This window comes from Molossus molossus, unplaced genomic scaffold (assembly GCF_014108415.1).
Source record: "Molossus molossus isolate mMolMol1 unplaced genomic scaffold, mMolMol1.p scaffold_m16_p_3, whole genome shotgun sequence".
In the NCBI taxonomy this organism is placed as follows: domain Eukaryota; kingdom Metazoa; phylum Chordata; class Mammalia; order Chiroptera; family Molossidae; genus Molossus; species Molossus molossus.
The window spans coordinates 30,272,383-30,293,288 of NW_023425366.1; the positions used below are offsets into that span (position 1 = coordinate 30,272,383).

At 40.0% G+C, this 20,906-nt stretch overlaps 1 protein-coding gene and 1 pseudogene across 4 annotated transcripts in view; one reads left to right on the forward strand and one right to left on the reverse strand.

Annotated features, from left to right (window-relative positions):
- CTNND2 (catenin delta 2) overlaps nucleotides 1-20,906 on the forward strand; it is an 858,429-nt gene that overhangs the window by 356,406 nt on the left and 481,117 nt on the right. The gene's annotated exons all lie outside the window — the stretch shown is intronic.
- LOC118641476 lies at nucleotides 4,100-4,614 on the reverse strand (annotated as a pseudogene).

The window sequence follows — 20,906 nt, forward strand, 5'->3', positions numbered from 1 at the left end:
AATTGCTAGAAAGTCAAATTCAAAAATATAGTTAAATCATTTATACATATTTGGTGATCTTCTATTATACATTTTTACCCATCTTCTGTCTTTTCTTTAATAGAGATGATTTTTAATTTAATAGTGAAAACCATAATTTTTAAAGTGAAATGGTGAGATACAAAAAAGTTGCCTGAAGTTCAGTGAGGATAGGAACATGAGAATATTAGTAAATGGTACTCTTTTCTCTAGCACATGGTCCAAACATTTTGCAGCCTGTCTTATGAAATAGTTGTGAGAAGATTCCAGAACAGCAGGCCTGGCCCCTGCTGTCCAGGCTTTCACTGTTTATGAGTTGGGACCAGTTTATAGAACAAGTGTGGTGTTAGGTTATGCTTTCAGGGGCCTGTATTCAGGTCCCATATTTCTTACAGCGAGAAAAGGAAAAGGGAGAGAAATGTTGGCGGTTGAACCCTGCAGCTCACTGGAGGGATGAGGTGAGGCCGAGCCACGCGCAGCTGGAGTGTAACATTGTGGAGCGAGACTCTCCTTGACTCAGGTCTGCACGTGTCCCTAATACCCACTCCAGGGGGCTTGGAAATGGGGCTCCTGTGCAGACTAATGGCTTTGTGAAAGAAAAAAAAACAAAAGCCATGGAAATGAAGTAGAGCATGTTTAGAAGTGGGTGAGTTAGTGCCGCCTTCAGGAAGACCTGCAAAGTATGGAGAGTTTCATGCTGCACAGAGTGGAAGGCAAGAAAGGAATGATTTGGGACTGGTAGGCAGCACTAGCTTGAACCTGTGCACTGGAGAGAAAATGTGGTTTGGGAGCATGGTTTTTCTCCCGCTGATTTTGGTCAAAGCCGATGTAATTAATTCCATGCCCAGATTGTCTCACCCATTAGTCTTGCTTTCCGAAGAAACCGTGGACTGGAAGAGCCACCCCTCATTGCCTCGGCGCCCCGCGTCCATCAGCTGGTAATCACTTCCTCTGCCCACTGACAGAAGGAGATGAAAGATGAAGACCATCTCAGTAAAACAGGATCCTGAAGGATGATAGACGTGTCAAATATAGAAAGGAGGAAGTGACTTTAAATCCATGTGATCGTGACTTCTACAGATCAAAAATAGAGAAATCTGGGGTGGGATGCACCCTGTGGAAAGGGGTGAAGATGCACAGGAATTTCTGCTGGTGAATTCATTGCAGTCAAGGCCCAAAGACAATTGTTTTCATTTTACTCTTTGGGCAATTGATAGAAGAATTTTAGCCTTAAAGAATAATTTAATGGAGGCACTAACTGCTTAGATTCTATTTACGAAAATAATTTCAGCAGCAATGGGTAGGGAATGTTTGCAAAGAGGGGGTGGAACAGTAAAGGCAGAATTTACAGGATTTGGGGACAGGGTCAGTCATATAAATGACAGGGCGCAATTCAAAATAAAAATGTGGGACTTTTGTTAAAAAATTGTTAAGAATTTTAAGATAGCAACCACAGAGCATTAAACCAATCACAGGCTACTTCTAAGTGCAGGACCCAATGTGCCTGCACAGGACATGTGCCCGAAACCAACCCCGATTCGGGAGCAAGTGGGAAGTGAGATAAATATAGTATACTTGTGGGTTTATACGTGAATGAATGAATGTGCCATTGTCCCATTAAATGAGAATGGAACTGAGAAAGAAAATCTGCTTCATGGGAATGCAAAGTTGATTGTCCTGATGATTTTGAACTGACTTCAAAAAACATTTTTGGCCCTGGCCAGTTTGGCTCAGCGGTTGGAGTGTTGGCCTGCGGTCCGGAGAGGCCTGGGTTCGGTTCCCGCAGGGGGCATGTGCCTCGGTTGCAGTTTGTCCCCGGTCCTGGTTGGGTCGTGCGGGTGGCAGCCACTTGATGTGTCCCTTTCACATCAATGTTTCTCTTTCTCTCTTCCTCTCTCTCCCTCCCTCCCACAAAAAAAAGAAAAAAAAAATTGGTAATGTCCAGCGACAGTAGAAATGTGAATCTGAAGCTCAGACGGGAGGTAAAACCTTGACTAAAGAGCTGAGTATTAGCGATATACAAGTGGCATGTGATACCTCAAGAAGACTACGTAGACTGAGAGTGCACATGACCTAGGACAGAAGCCCAGGGGACACCAGAATTCAAAATGCGGGAAGATTTCTTATGATACTTTTCATCTCAGTGTCCCATCCTCAAGCTCCGTGCTTGGCATATATAGGGGGAATTAATGGGCAGGAGAAAAATGAAAGATGAAATAATTATTTGGGGCAAGATGCACGTTGTCATTACAGTTTTAGAAATTAGATGATCCATCTTTCACATGTCCCCAAATGGACTTGCTCATCACCTTGTAAATTTGTGCAAAACCGAATGCAATGGGAAGTCCTGGAAGTTAGGGCTCTTGGGTTTCTATCTTGACTCCCTGCTCACTAACTTTTGCCAGCTTACCCTCCCTTCTAGAAACAATTTTGGTTCTAGTGTAGGATGCCAGCCATCTCTTATCTTCCCTACATTCACAGCTCTAGATCAATTATTCTAATTTCCCGACACATCCGGGGTTAAAACTTTGGTTTTGATCTCTGCCTACTACAGATAGAAACCAAATAGAATGATATGTCTGTGACTCATTAAATGTTAGATACTTTTTTCTTAGAAAAGTGAAATGACCTTTAACATTTTCTGAGAAAACATGATGGAAATGCTGAGAATAATGATTCCTTCAAAGAATAGCTCCAATCAGCTCTCAGCAGGACAACGTGAAATGCCACAGGGTTTTTACTGTGCAAGGCCTCATTACCATAAACTTCAAATTCTTGGACATAGTACCACATTATCAAAGTTTTCTGTTTTATCATGGAGAAACTCTGCTACGTGTTCCTTTTCCATGATAAGCTGATGAAAGGTAGAGACAGAATTTCTATTCAATTGCATTTTAATGAGTCTATTTACTTTTTTTCTTAATATTTTTTTCTTTATTGATTTTAGAGAGAGAGAGAGAAAGGGAGAGGGAGAGAGTCAGAAACATCGATGAGCGAGAACATTGATTGGCCACCTCTTGCATGCTCCCCACTGAGGATCGGGCCCACAACCTGGGCATGTGCCCGGACCGGGAAGTGAACCAGCGACCTCTTGGTGCATGGGTTGATGCTCAGTGAGCCACACCAGCCAGGCAAATCTATTTACCTTTTTCTTATTTTGTTTTCTTACATAATTTTTAGTGTCAGTCACAAATATGTGTATTTAGAGAGACTCCTAGTAATAAAATGAAAATACAGATTTAAGTTATTCAATTACAAAAATGTAACCATGAAGTCAAGTTGTCATACATGATATGTAAACAAACTCAATTTGTCTTCTATAACAGTTAAGCTTAGTACTTCTTAAACTAATGATCACAGGTATGGAGGAACTTGCTAAATGCAGATGTAGCCCGAGTAGTTTGAGGATGAGGCCAGAAATTTAGCAATTTTAACAAACTCCTAGGAGATTCCCATATGGCTGGAATCAAAGACCACACTTAAGTAGCAAAGATTTTGTTCTTCGGGCAAAGTGCAGCACTTTTAAAAAATTCTTGTTTTTGTACCTTGTGAAGTTTTGATTCTGTTTCTAAAAGTTACACCAAGAGCCCTGGCCAGGTAGTGCAGTTGGTTGGAGCACTGTCCCATACGGCAAAGGTTGCGGGTTCAATTCCTGGTCATGGTACATACTTAGGTTGCAGGTTTGATCCTGGGTCTGGGCGCATACAGGAGGCAGCCTATGAATGTTTCTCTCTCTCTCTTTCTCACTCTCTAGAATTAATAAAAACGTATCCGTGAGTGATTTAAAAAAAAAAAAAAAAAAAAAAAAAGTTACACCAAGGATTTCTGCCCAGGGAGGGGAACCATCACTAGAGAAGGTGAAATTTAAATACGCTCCCCTTTCCCGCAATGTCTGTTTGAAACAGCTGTGTCCGTGTTGAACTTTAAATGCATTTCTGCCTGAAGACAGGTAAAGGGACCACTAGATCTATTTTTTTTTTTTTAAATAGCAAATAGTTTATGAGTAAGTACATGGCTTCCGTGGCAATAATAACTTCACTTAAACAGGAGACAAAACTCAAATCAAAAGAATGAGTGCTGGCTAACCATCAGAAAATCTGTGGCCATTAGGGCTACCACGTAGAAATCCACAATCACTCAGAGGCCAAATCTTAAAGAAGATACGTCCTCTTATTAATCCATATGGAATAGGTCCATAGTACCTGGAATCTGTGAAATTCTATAATTACTTTCTAACCAAACATGGCACATGGGCACATAACTATAGCTTTTAAAGAAATTTGATGGACTGTTGTTGAGCATTTCATCTCCTTCCAATTACTCTTTTACAAATATTTGATTTTGGATCACTTGGGCTCTTTGCAATCACAGTTTCACCTCTTTGGATACCATAAAAATGTCAACTAAGATTTTCTGCGAAGACAATATCTGAATTTTGAATTATAGGCTCCATTGGTGGTCCAGAACACAAGACACCACCACCAACATATTCAAAAGCACAATGAGCTATACAGCTATCTGAATAGTATAGCCAACAAGTCAAGAGGTTTTTCCCAGAACTTCACAAAGCATAGTTCTGTGTAGACTCTGTCACCATTGGCCACAGGTCTGTTCTACAATACATTCAATTTTTAAGGTAGTTGCAGAGCTTCCAGAAAAAAAGCATCTAACGCAAGTCTCAAAGCATATATGGGTTATCCTTGGTTTCAGGATCCTGGATCCCACAGAAGTCTGAGATCTACTTTTGAAACTTTACCTACCTGAAAACTTCTATGAGTTGTACATTTTTAAAAAATAAAGGAAACACTCACTTATTTACCTTTTATTTTACTTTGAAACTCTTTGTGGCCCCATTTCCCTACAGCTCAGTTTCTCTGCCCTATAATTATAGTTTGCATTACAGCTCCTCTTATATGATCAATTTTTTAACCCTCATCCTTTTCTTACCTTTTTTCATATCTATTTTCTTTTCTATTCTTCCCCCAAAGTCTACTAGATGGGAGAATTGGGGGAGATGTAAATCTGTTTCATATTAGGTAAATGTTAGAATATCTTCTATGGAGTGACTTTTTAGATAGTTTTTTTTCTAGCTCCATGTGTGTAATTTCTGGCATCCTCTATCTGTTTTATAAGCACCATTTATAAGTATAAATGCTTGTATTTACAGAGGATTGTTCCCGTTAGCCAATACATCTCAAATCTGCTCACCGATGCAGCACCTCTGGGAAACCAATGGAATGCCAGACTGGAGTTACTGAGAACTTGGTCTTTTCTCTTCACACTCAGTTATTTTGATCGCTGCAGTACTCTTTATATTTTAAAGTAGTTGATTGGTTTTTATCTTAAAAACATCAAAAGGTGTCAATCAGTTACATATGTCAAAGGCAAGTCATATAAATGTCATATAAAGTCACCCCGATTTTGTGATATTTCTAAGTAATTCTCTTCAATTCTCTTATTAATATTAACCTGTTCTATAGTTTTATGACAAGTTGGAAAATGTGTGGCAACCTGAAGAATATTTTTATGTTACATTAATTTTTTTCTAACGAAACATTTTTATATCCACACGGATATTAAAACTTTTTCAGAGTGAGTGCAACATAAAAGAGATTATTTCACTTGATGATGTGTTGATATATGATGATTGGGGCTCCATTAAAGGAAACCAATTTTCTCTTCTGCATTATCATATCAGAAGCAGAAGGGAAAGGCCTCCATCTCTATCATCATATCTGTTGTTTCAACTTGAAATCTCAGAACAAGGTAATTGTTTGCTTAGCAGACAATCATAATAAATGCAAGGGAAAAGCCAGGTCCAGTTTCAGCCTAGAGCTTTGTATTTAAATGCATATGTAGAAAAGACAACTTTGGCTACAAAACAGACTCCTAGTTTTGCCCCTTAGAAAAGTAAATAAGCAAAATTATCCTGGGCTGAAGAGAGACCAGCTATTACCAATCGCTGAATTATTGTCTTAAGATAATTCCTCAGAGATAGTAGAATATTATTTTATATGCAAAAGTAATTTAAAATCCTAACAGCCATAACATAAGGGACCTGAAGACAAAGCGATGTAGTTAATAATGTCACATTCTTTAGTAGCTAATACTGACAAAAGAAAATTCCACTGCTTTACATGCCCAGTGCATCCTGACGTAAGACTTACCCATCCTTGCCTGGCCAGTATGGCTCAATGATTGAGCATCGACCCATGCACCAAGAGGTTGCTGGTTTGATTCCTGGTCAGGGCACTGGCCCAGGTTGTGGGCCAAATCCCCAGTCTGGGGCATGCAGGAGACAGCCAATCAGTCTTCTCTTTCATTGATGTTTCTATCTCTCTCTCCCTCTCCCTTCCTCTCTCTTTAAAATTAATAATAATAAAAAAGTTTTAAATAAGGCTTACCTATCTTTATTTGCTGGAAGTCAGCCCACTCAGAGTTACCCTAAGTATTTCTGAGCATTGCATGTGGGTCCGCTGGGCCAGGGCTGTGAAATGTGTATTCCATTACTTGTGATGGAGAGAAAAACTTTTATTATACCCTTCCAGGTTCTTCTGGCTGGTCTAATACTTATATTAACATAATACAGATTAACAGGAGAAAATCAAATTTAGTTATGTACAAATGGGAGCCCCACAAAGACAGTGACACCCAAGAATAAGCCAAGAAATTTGATGCCATCTTGAGCTAAGGAATGGAATGAAGCAGGTGCATCAAAGGACAGGAGTTATTCAGAGTACAATAAAACCAGATGTATAGTAATTAGATACTTGCCTGCCATACAGACTGGTCATTTATATAAAAGTTATTTCTTGGTTGAAGCTCGCTCTCCGGACCAGACCCCTATCTAAATTGTTTAAGGTAGTTACATTTTATTGAGTCTGATAGGTCTTGATTGCATTCTGCTCAAAATAGTTTGGCAATCTTTTCCATGTGGGACCAAACTCTGTCCAATTTCTAGTCATAGATTTTCCTTTGATGAATATTCAGAAGAGGAGCAGACCACCCTTGTTGCCACTCTCACCTCACCCCCGTCTCAGAACTGTTTAGAATGATTGTGGATGCCTCTCAAACACAGACACGGAGTGCTTTCAGGTTTCTGCACAGGCTTAATCTGGCTAAAAATACACTCAAAGCATATTACTGATAACACTTAAAGATCTGGGCTGCAGCACCTGCTTGGCTCATATGTACCATCTGTAGGTCCAAAAGGGCTCCCCAAAACAAAATAATATCTTCACCCAAAGAGGGAAGTCTAATATACAGTCAAATTCCATTTGTCATTATCGACTGTAGGATCTATAATACTTAAAATAGCATCATTCTTGCTTTGAAAATTCCAAGATCCTTTCCCCAACAAACCTCCATCATGTTGGAACCAGAACACCACAATTGGCTGAAGATATTGGTCAACCATCGCAGGGAAATGGCTGTGCTACCAAAAACTTGTCCCCCAAATATGAATCAGCCATTTGGGAGTTCTGGAACAATTTTCAGAATAAAGAATAAGCAGTTATTTTCCAACTCGACGTTTAGTCATTTAGATGGAATCAAAACCTCATTCTATCAAGCAGTCATTCCAGAAACATTTGAGCACTGATGACTCTGTGCTGGGACTTTAATGGCAGTGGAAGCTAGACATAGTTAACATAAACAGTTTCCATTCTCTAAGCACGCAAATGTCCTAGTGATGAAAAGAGCTGGGTGTTCAGTACATAATGAGGTGATAAATATTTTTATGGTGAAAGGAGCATCAGGGTAAATGGCCTTAGGAAGACTGCTGTCCCAGGTGAGTGATGAAAGGTAAAAGTTCTTTAGTTAGCACCATGCTGATTTCTTGGGACATTGGTATGCATAAAGGGAACACGTTGAATAGAGAATCTAACATCATATATATGCCTATACTCTAATGAAGTTCTTACTGAAACTTGGATACAAATGCTAGTTAGACCATTTTTCTGCAGGGCTCTTTTTTTAATGAGACTTTTAATACCTTTACTTTGTATCTTTTGATAAACAAATAATCTAAACATTGCATATTTTTTTCTTTTCAGAGTGGCTTTCTAATCTGAGTATCCCTTGTTATACATGTTATTCCCTAACATTAGGTTGTAAGGGAAGGATATTAAGTTTCAGTAGAGAATTTGGTCTCTCGGAATTTGTGTTGGCGTAGAGTGGTTGTTCTAGGAGCGTGGTGTGTGGAAGCAATGACTGCATCTAAAGGATAAGCCAAAACAGTGCCAGGTGGGCCAGCATCAGTATGTGCCTATGGAGAGAGGAAGAAACTCTCAGAAACCCAACAGGACTGAAAGTCCTAAGACAGTGAATGATAAAGTGGAGAGAGAGAGGGCCACAGAATAATTCTCTAGTAGGCACCAGGATAATTTACATGATTTCCGCCCTCTAGCAGGAATATGTGAATACTCTAGCACAGAGTGAGCCTAAGTCAATCTCAGATAAAATCTAATCTTGAGTTTACAACCAAAAAGTTTATTTAGATTATGACAAATTTATAATAGATAATAAATAAACTAGAGTTGGCTAACAACTTTTAGGATTTATTTTATATGATTTGGAAAAAAATGCCTGTTTCCTGCCACATATTTCACAACACATTTCAAAATATCATTATTTATTATTAGATTTATATATAGTAGAATGCATTCATGCATTTATTCATTTCTGTTCCAACCCATCCTCTACTATATTAAGGAAAGTCAAGAAAAGTAAAGTTCTCAATGAACATCCAGTGTATTCGAAGAGATAGATGCTAGATAGATATGGATATCTACAGATATATCTCTCTCTATATGTAGATATATATATTTATATCTATATCTACATACATTATGAAACATGGTAAAATATGTGTTTTATGATCGTTTTGAAGAAATATCACAAAAAGATGGAGAAAGCAGCTCTTAATTCCAGAAAGGTTTATTAAGGAGAACATCAGGTAGTGATGGGCCTTGAAACAGAGGCAGGACTTTTATGGTCAGAAATGAGCAGAGTTTCTTCTACACCAAGGGAATACAATGCCTGGAGCTGGGAATGGGAAAAGTGCTGCCGACAGGGAATCACAGGTACCTGCCTGCCTGCTCCTCGGAGAAGAGATTGGAAAGGTGGGTTGAGGTCAGATCTTTCAGTGCTTAGAAGCCTGGTTGATTCTTCAGGAAGCAAAGAACCATTGTACGTTTCTGAACCATTTGAAGACATTATTATTAGGCCCATAATTGGCAACTGTGTAAGGGTGTTTTAGAAGCAAAGGGGAACTATTATGGGCTAGTACTCTGCAAGGCAATTCATGTACAATATCCTGGTGAGGGGCCTACTGCAGGGGACCAGATGAAAGATGATGAGAGCCTGACATAGGTCGGTGACTGTGTGAGAAGAAAGAACACAGCTCAGCTTTAAGACTTAATTTATAGATTTTAGGGTGTGGGGGTGGCAGGATTTGACAACTAATTGGATATGAGGGTTAAGAAGGAAGTAAAAATGACTCAGAAATTGATTAGTAGTCTCAGTGTCTAAAACTGTGGTAATTTTGTTACTGAAGTTGGGCACAGAGCAGAAGCACTTTTTAAATTTAAGGTAATGGGTTAAGTTTTGGACACATTGGAGGTGACATCGGTGCATCCATATCTAGGAAGCAGTTGAAGCTACCATTTATGTAGGGGCTTGCTGTGTTTTGGACTTTGCTAAGCCCTTAATATGCATTATATTGTTTATAATAAATGTTTGTCATTGCTGATATTTTATCACTTCTGTATCTTAAATAAAGCAAAACAGCCTTAATTAAGTAACTTTCTCAAAGCCACACTACTTGCTAGCATAGGAGATAAAGTCTGACCCTGTGGCCCTCTCTTCTGGTCACTGTCTTAGCAGAGTCCACGAATATGTAGACGTGGAGTCTGGGAGAAGTCAAGGGTACCAGTGTAGCTTTGGAAGGTAGTTATTTACTCACAGTTTTTACTGAACTCCTTCTGCCAGTGGCCAAGTGCAGTGTTCTGAGCTGTGGATACCAGATACCACTGGCACCACCCTACAGATAGGAGCTGAAACAATGCACAAGAATTAAGGAGTTGTGAGCAAGAGAAAGAGGATTCACTAAAGCACAGGTTCTTGGGGTGGGGCAATGAACAAACCATGGAAAAACAGGGAAAAGAAGCAGTCAGAGGAATAGGAAGAAAACCTAACCCATTTAGCAGAGAAACCAAGGAAAATGGGTGTGTGTCAGTCCTTGAGAAAATAACCTGATGACAGAAGACTGGGGAGCCTTGACTTTTATAACTAGGGGTAATGGCACACCCCTGGAAACCTGCCGGCAGTGGGTGCTCGAGGGTTTGAGAAGTGTAAGGTGGAGGTATACGGAAACTAGTATTTTGAGAATGTTGAGCATGAAGAAAAACACAGAAATAGGATGATGGCTTAAAGGAGAAGCCAAATTGAAAAAAGGGTTTGGTTTTTGTTTTCTGCCTCAGATTTCTTGTGTTTTCCTTTTGTTTTCTGACTCCACAACCTGAGAAATGGAGATAATATGGCAAAATGGAAGCACTCTGTTCTTACAGTCAGTAATGGTGGGTAGATGGTCAGGCAATTGAAAAAGCTGGTTCAGCCCAGCTGATGTGGCTCAGTGGTTGAGCATCAACCCATGCACCAAGAGGTCACCAGTTTGATTCCTGATTAGGGCACATGCCCAGATTGTGGTCCAAATTCCGAGCCAAATTCCCAGTAGGGGGCATGCAGGAGGTAGCCAGTTGATGTTCTCTTTCAATGATGTTTCTATCTCTCTCTCTAAAATTAATAAAACAAAAAGAAAGAAAGAAAAATCTGATTTGGCCCTGGTCAGGTAGTTCATTTGGGTGGAGCATCATCCAGTATACCAAAAGGTTGTAGGTTCAGTTCCCGATCAGAGCACATTCCTATGTTGTGGGTTTGATCCCCAGTGGAGGCACATATAGGAGGCAACTGATAGATGTTTCTCTCACACCAGTGTTTTTCTCTCTCTCTCTCCCTTTCTCCCTCTAAAATCAATAAATATATCCTTGGGTGAGGATTTAAAAAAAAAACAAAAAAAAAACTGGTTCAAACAGAAAATCATAACGATGATACATACATACATTAAGCATTTTACTTTAACATAAGCCATATAAATGTTGATCCTGTTACTAGATTTGCTGAGATGCTGGGCCTTCTCTTAGCATGTGGGCCTGCTGACTTCACTTCCTCTCTGTCAGTCCCTTACTGCGCCAACCGCACTCCTGATGCGGCCTCTGCCCCTTCCAACTAGGGCTTCTTTAAAGGGAAGAGAGAGGGGATCATAGATACTTGTGAGGCAATTTGAACACAGAGACCTTCTTGACTGATTTTTTGTAATGTATTATTCTTTTTATCTTCTGTCATTTTTTCATTAGTAATTCAACAATTTTTGATAATGTCTTTCTAGACCATTTAGCCTACGTTTTATAAAATATCATCTGTCTTTTACAGAAAAATTTTACCAGTTTATACTATGACACAGGCCTACACCAGCTTCCAGGTGGGAAACTGGCTGAAGTTGCCCCTGGCAGCAGAGTGGAGGGCCATGGAGAGAATATGGCCCTTGGACCACAGGGAGAAAAGAGGGCTAATTGTGGACTCTGTGGGCGGAAGTTTAGCCAGATCATTTGGGAAAGAAGCGTACTCAAGAGCCCTGCCAGGATCAGGAAACCTCAGCAAAGAAAGGTGCAGGAGTACTGCCAAATGCTAATGCTGTGCTTGGGTAGATCTGAGTGGAGGGACAGCTGAGAGGCGTGTCCGTTTCCCATGCCCAGGCCGTGGCCTTCATATGTTCTGTGGAACAGCTTTCCAGAAGGGAAAGAGTCAGCACTCAACAACTGACTAACCAGAGAGCATCAGCCCTGGGCCATGATACTGCTCCTCAGATCATTCTCCCCCACATCCCCAGCACTCACCCCTCACCGTGTTGACCATTGACCTTGAAGGAGGAGGAAGCCCTGGCCAGCAGGCTCATGATTTGAGAGGAAAGAAATGCAAGGCAAACACATCAATGAGAAGTCAGAACATCTCCACTTTATTGGCAGAGTCTTCCCAACTGGATCAGGTCATAACTCTGGAAAGTCTTGATGAAATTTTATATATATTTTGGAATTTTAACTCGTAAAGGAGACTGGACATTTTAATTACTGATATCATCTTGCCTTTATGATGAATAGTAACCAAAGAACTTCTAAAATTATTATTTGAATAATTAACATAAGAGTAGGTATAAGAGTATGAATAAGGATAGGAATAGCAAGAGAAAAAAGAAGAAAAGAGATAGATGGGGTGATTGAAGGGGAGACAGGACCACCTGCCCATGATTTTATCCAAAGAGTGAAAATGGTCCTATAGAGAGGGTGGAGTTTGAATGGGAGAATCAAATGCTCTGTTTGTACATTCTGTAGTTATCATATTTACTTATAAAAGTTACAAATAATGACCAGAAATTCAGTTTAGCTTCCAGATAATGTCCAATATAAATACACTGATTCTTTTGCATCTCATTAATAGTTTTGTGCTTTAATAATTATCTTTCATGATGAGGTAATAGTAAAGCCATTTAGATGGAAATCCTGATTTGATATAATTCAGGCAGAATTTTCTTTCTAGGAGTGAATTTGTGTCACACCACTCTCTGAATGGCTCTTACTGCCAAGATCAGGGATTGGAAAAGGAGGTCTAAAGAGAACATACTTAGTTTATATACTTTTTCTACCTCCTATTTACTATTAAATTTCCATTTGTCCTATAAATAATCATCACATGGCATGTATGGGCATTGTGGAGGGTACAAGCATGTATAAACCAATATACAAAAAGAAAAATAATGCTCAATCTAATTGCAAAATATGTAAAGGTCTTCAACTCTCTCTGGCTTGCCTAGAGTTTAGGTGAATACTTTTCACATTTCCACCCTCATGACTAAAGCCATCTTTGTATGAGGTTAATAAGCCTGCACAGAACACTGGCTTTTGAATGCAAAGAACATCTTAATATACCTCTTCATGTCATCTGAATCCTTAACAAAGATGCATTTATTTATTTGCATATTTTCGAAAGCATATCATCACAGTTGAAGAAATTTGTCCAAAATAAAAGCTGAAAGCAGAAGTTGAAAGTCATATAATGAAAATCTCAAAGAAGTCACCTTGGACATTTTGGGGCCACCAACACAATTAAGCTTTCAACTGAGGTCAGTATTCCCAAGCTAAGTGTAATAGTCCAGACAGAAGAAGTAAAGGGCTTATAGTCATAGTTTGTTTTGATCAGAGCAGTGTATGCCAGGAAACTAAGACTTGCCTACTCTCATTAATCATGATAATATATCCTTACTTGTTCAAACAGTGCAGGAGCTGTGATAAGCTGTGCTCTTCCCACTGGCCTTTGCAGTCTCTCTTTGTGTGACTGCTGAGGGAACAGGTGCGCGTTGGCCCCGGTGAGGTCATAAATGCTCTACTCCTCTGCTATACTTTTTAGGCTTATTTTGGTTTCTACATGCAGTTCCATTCACTGATACTGTTTCTAATGTAAATGTAATAATCTAGATGGCAATTAAATTATCATACACTAATTGCGGGCACTATTAAAACTTTCATTAGAGCTCATATTTGATGTTAAAATACAAATCACACACGTATACATGTATTTACATTTCCAGTTCTCTAGTCATTGTATTTCCTTTGTGTAAAATATACTTTGCCTCGATTTCTGAACAAAAAAAATGTCTACCTGTATTTCCAGGTTCTCTCTTTCACGATGATTTCTGTAACACTCTGCTTCGGGGTGGAGAGCCTCCTTTCTCCATCGGTTCATGAAGACGTGATGGAAGAGAACATGGTAGAAAGATTCTGTTCCCCCACTAGACACCTTACGTTTCTAGTTTCTTTAGAGAAATGTATCAGTTTGTTCATCACTGTATAGCCGGTTCCTAGAAAAATGCCTGGCACATTGTAGTTGCATATTAAATATTTGTTGAATTGCATTGAACCTATGAGTGTGAATTTCAAATTGTGTTAGAAGGTCCAGTGTTCAGAGGCAGGGCTTCAGCGGCTTCGGCTTTTGGCAGTTTGGGTGGTCCTGGGTCAGGAGAAGCTTAGCAGTCACTTTCCATTGACAGTGGGTGGGAGCTCTTGCCAGGAGCACAGAGTTCTAGGGTGTCCTTCTCATTCTGGTGGCGTAGAGATCTGGCTAGAGTCCATTCTGGAGGCTTCCACCTTGTTCTAGGAGCACATCCACTTCTGGGGCTTCCCCTCAGCTCTCAAGAATGGGTTGAAGAGGAGTTCCAAGAAGTAAGTCTGTTGGGGACAAGAGCTGTGCCTTTTTCATCCTTTTCTTGTGTTAGTTTTCTTTGAACTTGTAACCACAGTGCTTTACAAGTGTTTTATGACAGAATGAATGATCAGATAAGTCCTGTTTTCTTTAAGTGACTCTGCTAAGGTCCTCTGCTTTCTAGGAGTTTCAAAATATGCTTGAGAAGCACACATTAGACAACAAGAAAATTCAACAATAGAGATAGTACAAGACAGTTGTTGATTAATTGCAAACTAAGAGGCAGTGATGGCTGACATGCTATGTTCTGTCAAATGCAATCCTTATATCAGTCCATTAGGTTTTGTCTATATAAGTAATAACAATCCCTAGTTTTCTCTGAGTAGCAGATTTTGACTCTACCTGAGAGTATAAAAAAATCAATTATATTTATGTTCTTCAGATAAGATCATAGTCTACTCTGAGATACGTTTAACATTACATGCTTCACAGCCTGGTGTTCAATATGTTTTTCAGAACATGGAGCTATTGGAATAATGAGCTGATCAATATGTGCAGTGATAGGCTGGTGACAACTATGTACAGTACTCATTTTTCTTGCAGCCGTAAGATGGGAACTAACTAAGTACTTATTTTGCCTTTCCAAATTGTTTTCTGAGTCTTTAGCCTTTTGACTGGGTATTTTGTTATTGTGGTTTGTTTTCCATGATCAGGCTTGGAGTACTCGATAAGCACAAAGCTCTCCAGAAGCGGGGATTGTCTGAGACAATGAATGAACTGGCAGTGGTATTCTTATTCCATTTCCAATTCAGAGAATCTCCTGGTTTCAGTTGTGATGCGTTGTAGAGGCTTTTGTTTACCCCAATCCTGAAACTGATCATTTATTTTAATAACTAATATACAGTTATTTGAGGGGTAAATGAGCTTTATTTTGATTAAGCTTCAATGAGCATGCGAGACCCTGCCCTTGTTAGGGATTATGCATATTATCTCAGTGTAAGATTTGGAACATGCTTTATTACCTACCCTTCTGATCAGGGACACATGCAGGAAAAGGAGAGTCCTCTACTATCAGGAAAGGCCTGTTCCTTAGACAAGAAACAATTCCATGAAATAATGAAACAACTCATCATTCAGGAGAAATGAGGGAAATTTGGATTGAATCATAATAGATTTTCCATTGATCGCACTCTTCATGGAGTGAGGTGATTCTCATAGCCTCTTGCTTTCTTTTTACATTAAACATTTTTTTTGTTGTTCCACCTATCTCTAATTTCTAGTTTTTTAGGGCCTTATAAAATGAAACAACAAATTCAATTATAAGTACAAGGAAGTTACTGGCCAAACCTAGAATGTGGGAAATTCTTCAAGGAAAAAAACAAAAAACTCCTTCTTAAAAAAATCAATGAAAAGATAATTTAGGAAGGGCTACCAATTAGAAGAGTTTAAAGATATAACAAGAAAGTTAAATGTGTGTGTATGTGTGTTTTTGCATTCTGATTTGAACTAACCAATGCAAAAAATAAATCTTCAGAACAAGAAATTTTATTATTGAATTTGGTAGATGATATGAGGGATTTTTACTTATCAGCCTGGGAATTTTTGCTAATTAGGATAATGGCATGTCCTTGTCATTTAGAGTTGCACATTGTGATTTTCCTAGATGAAATAGTAGGATACCTTGGATTTGTTTTAAAATACTCGATCCAAAAAAGTGATAAGGGGGGAATAGAGGAAACAGTGTGGCCAAAATGTTGGCAGTTATTGAAATCCAGTGATAGATATACAGAGTGGAGCAAAAGTAGGCTTATAGTTGTTTTTATGGAAAATAATACAACAATTAATACATAACAGTATTAGAATAAACTCTGTGTTTTGCATACTTACAAAGTAAACCTACTTTTGTCCAACCCTGTATTGAAATTCAATAAACATCTCCTTAAATACTTCTAAATATTTGAAATAAGCCAGAAGCAAGTTGATAAACGATGGAAAGGCCTTGAAAGGCCTGCTTCAGAACAGAAACAGATGACACAGAGATCATTTTGAAGATTGTTGGATAGGAGGGGTGTTGAGATGATGGGTGAAAAAGGTGAAGGGATTAATAAGTAAAAATGGGTTGTTACAGAATAGCCATGGGGATAAAAAATACAGCATAGGGAATATGATCAATAATATTCTAATAACTATGTATGGTGTCAGATGGGTACAAGATTTATGGGATGATCACTTAGTAAGTGATATAATGTCTAATCACTGGGGTGTACCCCTGAAACTAGTATGATATTGTATGTCAACTGTAATTGAAAATGATTTAAGATATCTGAAAGAAAAACAAAAAAAAAAAGACTGGCTTAAGAAGAACCCTTAAGAAGTGGAAAACATTGCAACATAAAAATCCTCCAGCTATACATAAGCAAGAAGGGAAGAATAAATAGCTTTAAGTGTCAGCATCTGATTGGCTGTAAAGAAAGAAACATGCTAGGCAAAAAAAAAAAAAAAAAACCCACAAGATTTTCCTAAGCTGCAAACTGAGATCATGTGTGCGTGAGCAGCTCAATAAAGCTCCCTTATGCCATTACATTTTATTGCCATTCTACCTTTGTTTTGAGTAAAATAATTTTTCAGACAATCTGAAATATCCTGTATCATGTCTTTATAATGAAGCCCAGAGCAGTGCAGTCAGTGGTATAAGCCTGGGTTAACTGAATCACAAAATCGTGGCCTTACTCTCCATCATCTAGTGTTAGAGTGAAGGATCTTGGTTCATGTGATGCTTACACTCCATCATTTTCTGTTTCCTATTCTGTTATCAAGTCTGGTGATGAGCCAGACCGTAACACGTGTGTGAGTGTCTGTGTGTGTATGCATTTGTAAGTGCATATGTACATGTGGAGGATGGGTAATGAGGGCAATCTTGGATGTTAAAGCTTTGTGCTAGCTATGCTGCAGCATAGTTGCATAATAGGCCACCCCAAAACACAGTGGCCTGTAATTCTAAGCATTTGGTTGAATACTCAACATTGTGCATATCGCTAATGAACTAGAGTTTGTCAGTTCTTGGCTCTGTAACCCTGATTCATGAATTTTTCTGTCTGGTTTTGCCTCTGGGCACCTGGCAAGGTTCAGGTAAGTTTGATATGCAGCATCATATTCCTGGACCCAGGAATGAAGTGACATGTACTTCTCTCCGTGGATGGCCAGAACCTCTGATGTTCACTTCCATCACATACTCGCCCATGCCACTGGCTGACCCAAGTCACCTGGCCAAGCCTGTTCCACCACAGTACATAGAGGGAAAGAATACAGATTTGCTGGAAGATAATCTAATTTACCCAAACCATTTTATTACGATATTTTACAAGAATGTTGCTAATGTTTCTTACTTTAATTATGGATAACTTCTGACGTATGGGTGACTCACAGATGCAAATCATGCCCAATAACTAATGTCCCCGACTTCCGGTCAAGATGGCACGTAGGTAAACGCGGTATCACGTCCTCCCACAACCACATCAAAGTTACAACTAAACTACAGAACAACCATCATTCAAAACCGCCTGAAATCAAGCTGAATGGAAGTCCTGCAACTATGGAATTAAAGCAGCAGCCACATCCAGACTGGTAGGAGGGGCGGCAGCGCGAGGGGTGGCGGCGGCCGCAGCGGCAGCGGTGGCGGCGCGACAGGCTGGTCCCACACCCACGTGTGGCGGATAAAAATCAGGAGGCTCCTGCGGCTGGGAAGGTCCTTCCTGAGGACTGAGGGGTCCCCGTCCCACACCAGCTGCCCTGGTCAGAGTTCCAGTGCCAGGAAGAGAGTCCCCATAACTTCTGGCTGGAAAACCAGCGGGAACTGAAGCTCAGGGAAGCTGAAGCGGCTGGAGCCCCAGGCAGCTCCTTAAAGGGCCCGCGCACGGACTTATCGGACTCTCTCCCTCTAAGCTTGGAGGGGAGGCAGCTCAAGTGGCACTAGAGACATACAGGGAAGAACTGAGCTGTTTGGCACTGGAGCGAGGGCTGGAGAGGGGGCTTTCTCCGGGACAAACGTGCTGTAAGAGGCCTTTGTTCCTTTGGTGAGCCTTTCCCTGAGGCGGCAGACAGCCGCCATATCTGGGACTCCAGCAACCTGGCTCACACTGGTAGTCCTGCCCTGCTAACTCCCTGAGGCCCCGCCCCACCCCACACAACTTTCAGGCCGACCCAAGCTGTTGCCACTTGCTTAACCATAGGATTGGCCTGTCTTGGATCCTGCTTCAGGTTTTTCCTAAATTCTTTCAAACGAGCAGCATCTGGTCTCAGGGAGCCCCATACCTCTCATTAAGTAATACACTGAAACAAACACAGGGAGGGAGCCAAAATGAGGAGACAAAGAAACAGGTCCCAAATGAAAGAACAGAACAAAACCCCAAGAAAAGAACTAAGTGAAATGGAGATAAGCAACCTAACAGATACTGAGTTCAAAGTACTGCTTATAAGGATGCTCAATAAACTTAGTGAGAACCTCAGTGAACTTAGGGAGGGCCTCAAGAGCATAAAAAAGGACCAGTTAGAAATCATGGATACACAGTTAGAATTGAAGGAGGCATTAACTGAAATAAAGAATAATTTACACAGCTTCAATAATAGAATATGTAAATCCAAGGAGCAAACCATCGATTTGGAATATAAGGAAGCAAAAAATGCCCAATTAGAACAGCAAAAAGAAAAAAGAATCCAAAAAAATGAGGATAGTGTAAGGAGCCTCTGGGACAACTTCAAGCATGCCAACATTCGCATCTTGGGGGTGCCAGAAGGAGAAGAGAGAGAACAAGAAATCGAAAACCTGTTTGAAACAATAATGGCAGAAAACTTTCCTAACTTGGTGAAGGAAACAGACATACAAGTCCAGGAAGCACAGAGAGTCCCAAACAAGATGAACCCCAAGAGGCATACACCAAGACACATCATCATCAAAATGCAAAAGGTTCAAGACAGAGAGAATCTTAAAAGCAGCAAGAGAAAGGCAGCTAGTTACCTACAAGGGAGTTCCCATTAGGCTGTCAACTGATTTCTCAAAAGAAACTTTGCAGGCCAGAAGGGAGTGGCAAGAAATATTCAGAGTGATGAAAAGCAAGAACCTACAACCAAAATTACTCTATCCTGCAAAGCTGTCATTTAGAATCGATGGACATATAAAAACTTTCCCAGACAAGAAAAAGTTAAAGGAGTTCATCACCATCAAACCGTTATTATATGAAATGATGAAGGGTCTTTTTGAAGAAAAAGATAAAATGTATGAACAAACAAAATGGCAATGAATACATATCTATCAACAATGGAATCTACAAACAAAATGAACAGGCAGAACAGAAACATTCTCATAGATACAGAGAACATTTTGTTGGTTGCCAGTTGGGAGGGGGGTTGGGGGAATGGGTGAAAAAGGTGAAGGGATTAAGAAGCACAAATTCATTGCTAGACTGACAAACCTCAAAGGGAAAGGGGTTGGGGTGGGGGGAAGAAATAAGCCAAAGAACTTATATGCATAACCAATGGACACAGACAATAGTGTGGGAAAAGGTGGGAGGGGGGCGGGAGTGGGGAGGAGGGGGCCAATGGGGGGAAAATGTGGAACATCTGTAATACATTCTACATCCAACATTAAAGATTTGAAATAAATAAATAAATAAATAATGCCCCCAGATCCAGTGTGGGTCACCTGTCTTCTATTTCCAAATATAAATTTCTTCTGCCTTTTCAAGATGCTCCTCATCTCACCACTGTATTTTTATAAACTCCTTTGCCACTCTTTTTTCTCTCTTTACCTGTAGCCGTTCTTTCAGTTCTTTAAAATGCACTAAGCTCTTTTGTCCCTCAGGGACTTTGCACATACTGCCCCTTCTACTCTACTCATACTTCTTGTCATCATAGATGTCTACTTAACCTTTCTGTCTCATCTTCAGTGTTACTTCCACAGTTGCCTTCACTGACTACATAATTTAATGTAGCCCCCATTGTGCTCAGAGCTCCCTACTCCTTTCATATCCCATCACAATTCCTATTTACATAATTATTTATATTATCACAGCCATTTTTCACATGAGACCAAAAGTGTCCTTGATACAGAAGTGACATCTTTGTTCCCCTTTGCATTGGAAACACCCAACCTGGTATTCAAAAAGATAGTTGTCGACGGAGTGAAGATAATTAGAGCCTTGGAGGGGGGATTTACTCTTTTTAAATGTGCCCAGTTTATAAGTTTGGAGACACACAGACAGACAAGTATGACTTGCAGCCCCAGCCCAAGTAGTGAACTGGGCCTCCCTCTTCTCCCCTCTGTGTTCACCACCTCTGCTTGCCTGTTTGAGGTGGGCTAGCAGGTGCACAGTTCCTGGCCCAGTGCGGTCACCTTCAGGAATCCAGGATGGATGCTGTCTCTCTCCTCCACAGAGTGTGGGCCAGTCCCCTCACATACTGAATCACCAGCATTTTATAGCCCTTGTCATATTTCCTGCTTAGGGTAGTCCAAAGAGTGCACTTGGTTGCTGTAATAAAGTAATTCGATGCGTGGAATGTGGAACGAATGATCATGTGTAGCA